Source organism: Salvelinus fontinalis, chromosome 10 (assembly GCF_029448725.1).
Source record: "Salvelinus fontinalis isolate EN_2023a chromosome 10, ASM2944872v1, whole genome shotgun sequence".
NCBI classification, from domain to species: domain Eukaryota; kingdom Metazoa; phylum Chordata; class Actinopteri; order Salmoniformes; family Salmonidae; genus Salvelinus; species Salvelinus fontinalis.
This window is the reverse complement of record NC_074674.1, coordinates 28724642-28730641: the sequence shown is the minus strand read 5'-3', so window position 1 is coordinate 28730641 and position 6000 is coordinate 28724642. Positions and strand designations below refer to the sequence as shown.

Genomic DNA, 6000 nt, shown 5'->3' with positions numbered 1-6000 from the left:
GGTAGATGCAGTAGGTTCTAGCATGATGGTCTTGGTTGGATAATGTAACAGCAGTAGAATTCCATTCAGTCATTGTTTCTAATAGAGATATAAAGTGAATTAGTCAGCTTCTCGTTTCATTGGGCCACATTTCCTGATTTTCTAACAAAATAGGAAGGGGAAGTAGTGCCCAGAGTAATTGAGATGTGGGTAGTCTTTGACATAACTAACACCACTCAGTTAGCTTAGTGGTTAGAGCGTTTGACTACTAACCAAAAGGTTGCAAGATCGAATCCCTGAGCTGACAAGGTAAAAATCTGTCATTCTGCGCCTTAACAAGGCAGTTAACCCACTGTTCCTAGTTTGCCATTGAAAATAAGAATTTGTTCTTAACTGACTTGCCTAGTTAAATAAAGGTATAAATAGAAAATAATATTTATCTGATCCACAATCAATACTTACAAACTATTTTCTGTTTAAATGGTTGGACCCATATATGGTAACACCTATTTGAAAGAGACATTTCATCTACATGATGTTAAATAAATAAGTTGTTGATGAAAAGTATATATTTTACTCATGGAGTTTGCATTGCCATGTGTGAATGGTATTTTGAACACATTTCAAATGCAATATAATAATAGTGAATGTACAATTATTTTTACATCAGGTGTCATTCGATGATATACACCAATATCATTCTAATGCCATCACTAAAATACTTGTCTTGTGTATGCTAAACTATGATTATTGTTCCTTTGTTGTAATCCGTTGAAGACTCACTACCCCCAACACCGTCCTCCGCCCACCCCACCCCCACACCCAGCTCTGTTGTGGGCTTGGCCAGAGCTGGTGACCTCCTAACAAGGCCACATGGTCAGGCGAGGGGGGGGATTTCATACAGTAATTAGGGGATGGAGTCGGGCCCCAGCTACAGTGCCACATAAGCTAAAGGGTTGTTTAAAGCTGGACTTTTAAGGCTATTAGTTAGTGAGGGTAAAGAAGCACCTAACTGAGTATAGAAACCATGTACTAATGCTTACAATATACACATATTTGTGACTATATTACGCACATATTGGATATGCCTGTAATGTTATGAGTCAAGCAGCATACATTACGTGTTGTTTTATGCCCTGTGTTTCCAACATGAGGATGCATTTGAGCGTGATGAGAGGAGGAGCATCTGGGATTAGGGGCCCAGTCTTGTATTCTAAAGTGAGGTACACAGTACTGTAGGCTGTGATTTTCCTTACCCCATAGTGACAAAATCCATCTGAAAAAAGGGAGAAAAATGACCGTGCTGGCACAACACATCGAAGACAAATGGAAAGCACCCTAATCCTCAGTGGTAACACCTTCATTTGACACAGTAAAAGGCTCACAAAGCGCAGCATAATTCTCCCCTCTCATAAACATCTCCCGTGTTCAGTCTGTGACTGATGCCTGTGCTTTGGTAGGATAACATAATCAGAGCACACCATGGCTGGGCTTAGGAAGACAAGGTAATGTCTATGGAAACGCATGCAGGACAAGGTCAGGTGACAGAGCACCTGCTGGGAGGAAAGGCATGGGGAGGGGATAGGATGGGAGGGGGAGGTAGTCCTCTTAATGGTCAGTCTAGTAAACAATGTACTGTTATTGTTGGGCAACCATTTCATTGTTTAGTGCGGACTCCATTCCTAAACACACTAGGTCTCCCCTAAACACACACAAACATAAACATACAAACATATGCTCCTTAAGAATTTGTTCTTAACTGACTTGCCTAGTTAAATGAATGTTAAATTAAAAAAATACAATTTGCCCCCCAACCCTTCCTCCACCCAAAACACACAAATTTGCTTAGAATAGCACATTGAGGCTGACAGGCTAGATGCACTTAGTCATTGGTCGCTTAATCTAGTCGCCCTAATCATCCAACCATTAATCTAGAAAACAGATTAGACTCAGAGAGAGAGAAAGAGATAGAGAAGAGCACATCCTGCCTATTGCGGTCTATTGCTGCCTCAGCCTTTGACAGAGCGAAAGAGAGAGAGAGAGAGGGGGAGGAGAGAGATCGGTGATGTGGTGTGTGTGAGGGGAGGAGAAGGAGGGGGTTGGCTTTAGTGTGATTTGAATGGGCGTGAGAGAGAGCGTGAGGGACTGAGCAAATCAACCTGCCTCTTTTGACTGAACAACGGGATGGAAGAGCTGAGCTCCTAGCCACACTGATCAGAGAGGAGTTTTATTTTGGGAGAGGGGAAGAAGGAAGCAGACAAGGGGAACCGAAGAGGGAGAAGAAGGAGAAAAGGCATCAGATTGGGGATAGATAGCAGAAAAATGCTGTCATGGGGAGAGGGGGGAGGGAGCCGACAGAAAGGAACATAATGAGACCAGGCAGGGTGGAGCGGAGCTGAAATGTGGAGGTAAGTCCCGTCTTTCTCTACTCAGACCCTTTAGAATGCACACATTCCAAATTCCCTATGTCCTGTGGTCTGGTGATAATGAATGTGATTGGCTTGATCAGGACAACCTAGATGGCTCGATGTGAGCATACATATGCTCTTATTTCCAGTCGGTTCCACCAGAGATTCACAGCATTCTGCCGTACAAAAGTGAGAGAGCAGAGGATGTGTCAACACAATGAACAAACGTTTTGTCAGGGGTAGGAAAGGATGTCTAAGCAACATTCTGCTATCTTCACGCTCGTTCTCCCCCCTCTCTCGGGTGTTGTGGGCTCGTTTAAAAACGGTGTTCTGACATTGACATGAAGCCACTGCAGACATTGCTGTGTAGGGCGCTCTGGGCTGCAGGACCCAGAGATGTGGGCCAGGTGGAGGAAGGGAGGAAGGGAGCAGAGACAGAAAGAGCGCCAGAAACAGGGAAAATTAAAGAAAGGAAAGGAGCTATAGTGATACAGAAACATAAAGACAAGATAAATAGGATTTAAAAAAAATATTTATTTATTTATTTACAAACAAAGGTCTGCAGCCCCTGCCTGTTTTGTGTGGGGGATATGGATGATGAAGAGGATTGAGAGGGTACTGCATGTAACGTGCACAGACAATGATAGAATGGAGAACCAGAGCTGGGATCAGGGTGTTGTTTTCAAGGTGGCAAAGAAAAGAAGGGATGCAGGAGATTTTTTTTCTTCTCAATTTGGCTGTGGGGGGGGTTGTGTTTTTTGGAGTCGGGGCTGTAAGGGATGGTGAGGTCTGTTAGAGAAAGAGAATGGGCGAATTATTGAGGGAGATGAAGAAGAGAGGGTTGAGGGACAGCTTACATAAGCCAGGGCACTAAAAGGACGGACCATTTAATTTATTTTGCACCACATGAGTCCTCATCATGTGTGGTTTTCACTGTGGTTGTCAGTAGCGGACAATCTCATTCCATATGATGATGAATGCATTGAGACTTGACATGGTGAAGTCCTCGCTCTCTTTCCTGAGGAGTGCGGCAGGCCGTGTGCTTGTCTAAATTTGATGACAGAGCCCTGTTTATACCTGGATCTAACATGCAGCCTTTGTCCTTATCTTGTCCACATTCTGATTTTGGCTACATTTTAGACAAGTGTAGACAATTAAAAGACTCATTGTGATCTGACTGTGAACAGATCTTATAAGTGTAAACAGAGAAGATCAGGTCAAGATCAGGATAAGATAAGGATGAAGGACGCATGTTAACAGCAGGTATAAACAGGGCTATTGACTTGGTCGTGGTCTTTGTGCGTTCGTGGCCAGATTGGCAGAGGGTGTGACGTTATCCATCCGAGACTGCTAATCTGCATGGTTGGCCAATGTGCCCATGGATATGTGTGTGTGTGTGTGTGTGTGTGTGTGTGTGTGTGTGTGTGTGTGTGTGTGTGTGTGTGTGTGTGTGTGTGAAAGCCCCTCTGCTCTCCAATCATAGACTCACTTTGACAGCGACACATCTGACAAATGCATCTAAAATACAGAACATAGCTTGTTTTCAGAAGATTAACATTGCCTATCTGAGAATGAATATATATGTGACAGCGGGTAACTGAGCCCAGATGCAAACAGCAGATTTGTTGGGTGACTATGACACACAACCACTGTGGCATTGCACACAAGGCGTATGGGTACAAGAGTCTAGGGATGCTTTGAGGTCACAGTGCCAATGATGGGGACAGATGCCAGTGTAACTGAGGAAAATGGACCTTACCATGGTGCTTAAATTGTCATGAAATGCTACTCAAATTCTACAAAATCATTGATGATGTAATAATATCAGAATACTAATGTAGTAATTAGAAAATAGAGTTGCAAAGGGGCATTCAATTTAGGATCAAATGTATTGTTAACTTGAGTATACTTTGATTAGGTTAATTAAGCCAAATGAATGTGTCAACTCTAAACAGACATACAATTATTCAATGCAGCAATCTCAACCCAACAGTCATTTATTTGTCAGTAAAATGAAGGTTAATGGATGTACCCTCCTGTATTTTAGGATAAAGTAGACTACAACATTTCTCTATTATTTGACAACATAACAGAAAAAAGCTTCCCCCTCAGCCTTTAACAGTTTGTGGACAGTAGGTAGATGTTTCTATAGCTACAATAATATAATGATCAGATGTGTGTGTGTCAGTGACAGAAATATTCCTGTTCTAGCTGGTGTTGAAGCACTCAGGCGCTCTAAAGAAGAAAACCTTTTCATAGAACATGTTAAAAATGTCGCTCTTTAAATATGCTGTTTTGACCCAAATGATGGGAACTAGCAATTGGCGTCAGAGCGTGTAGGCGTCTATATTTGTTCATCTAGTGAGGACTCATAGTATCGTCACAGTATGGAGCTATAAAAACCTGTGGGTGTCTGGGACTCTTTTTAAATATGAGAGGCTCTCTGTCAGTCAGCAGGGACATGTGTGGCACACATTCTTCAGCTGAGTGGGAGGAGAGAAGGAGAGGGGATCAGAGGAGAAGGGAGAAGAGGTGAGGCAGAGCAGCTAATCTCTGTGATTGATCAGGCCCACTTGTATTTCCTGCATAATCAAACTGCTCCACATCACTGTCCATTCCTACACCAGCCCCTGGCCACAGAGAACAGATCTATCCAACTAAAATTAGTTACTATAGTATGAGGCATTTGATTAGACGAATTAAGACTGTAAGTACAGAACCACTTGTTGTCTTTAATAGATATCTTAAATGTAAAGGAGCTGTTACATGTTTGTCCTTTGCCGGTTTAATAAGTGGAGATCCCAAAACATTGAAGACCTAAATGACTTACAGTTGAAGTCGGAAGTTTACATACACTTAGGTTGGAGTCATTAAAACTCAAATTTCTTGTTAACAAACTATAGTTTTGGCAAGTCGTTGCATGACACAAGTAATTTTTCCAACAATTGTTTACAGACAGATTATTTCACTTAATCACAATTCCAGTGGGTCAGAAGTTAACATACACTAAAATTGACTGTGCCTTTAAAGAGCTTGGAAAATTCCAGAAAATGATGTCATGGCTTTAGAAGCTTCTGATAGGCTAATTGACATAATTTGAGTCAATTGGAGATGTACCTGTGGATGTATTTCAAGGCCTACCTTCAAACCCAGTGCCTCTTTGCTTGACATCATGGGAAAATCAAAAGAAATGAGCCATGACCTCAGAAGACAAAAATTGTCGACCTCCACAAGTCTGGTTCAATTTCCAAACGCCTGAAGGTACCACGTTCATCTGTACAAACAATAGTACACAAGTATAAACACCATGGAACAACGCAGCCATCATTCCGCTCAGGAAGGAGATATGAACGTACTTTGGTGCGAAAAGTGCAAATCAATCCCAGAACAACAGCAAAGGACCTTATGAAGATGCTGGAGGAAACAGGTACAAAAGTATCTATATCCACAGTAAAACGAGTCCTATATCGACATAACCTGAAAGGTCGCTCAGAAGCCACTGCTCCAAAAGCAGCACAAAAAAGCCAGACTACGGTTTGCAACTGCACATGGGGACGAAGATCGTACCTTTTGGAGAAATATCCTCTGGTCTGATGAAACAACAATAGAACTG

The 6000-nt window shown here is 42.2% G+C and overlaps 1 protein-coding gene across 7 annotated transcripts in view; it reads left to right on the top strand.

Annotated features, from left to right (window-relative positions):
• The first annotated feature begins 2065 nt into the window (after positions 1–2065).
• LOC129863929 (signal-induced proliferation-associated protein 1-like) overlaps positions 2066–6000 on the top strand; it is a 44514-nt gene continuing 40579 nt past the window's right edge. For 5 of the 7 annotated variants that reach the window (XR_008761031.1, XM_055936375.1, XM_055936370.1 and 2 more), the window contains exon 1: positions 2067–2387. The gene's annotated coding sequence lies outside the window, so the exon portion shown is untranslated. Of the gene's footprint in view, positions 2388–6000 lie in introns of all 7 variants that reach the window. The other 2 variants (XM_055936371.1, XM_055936369.1) reach the window with 2 other exon arrangements.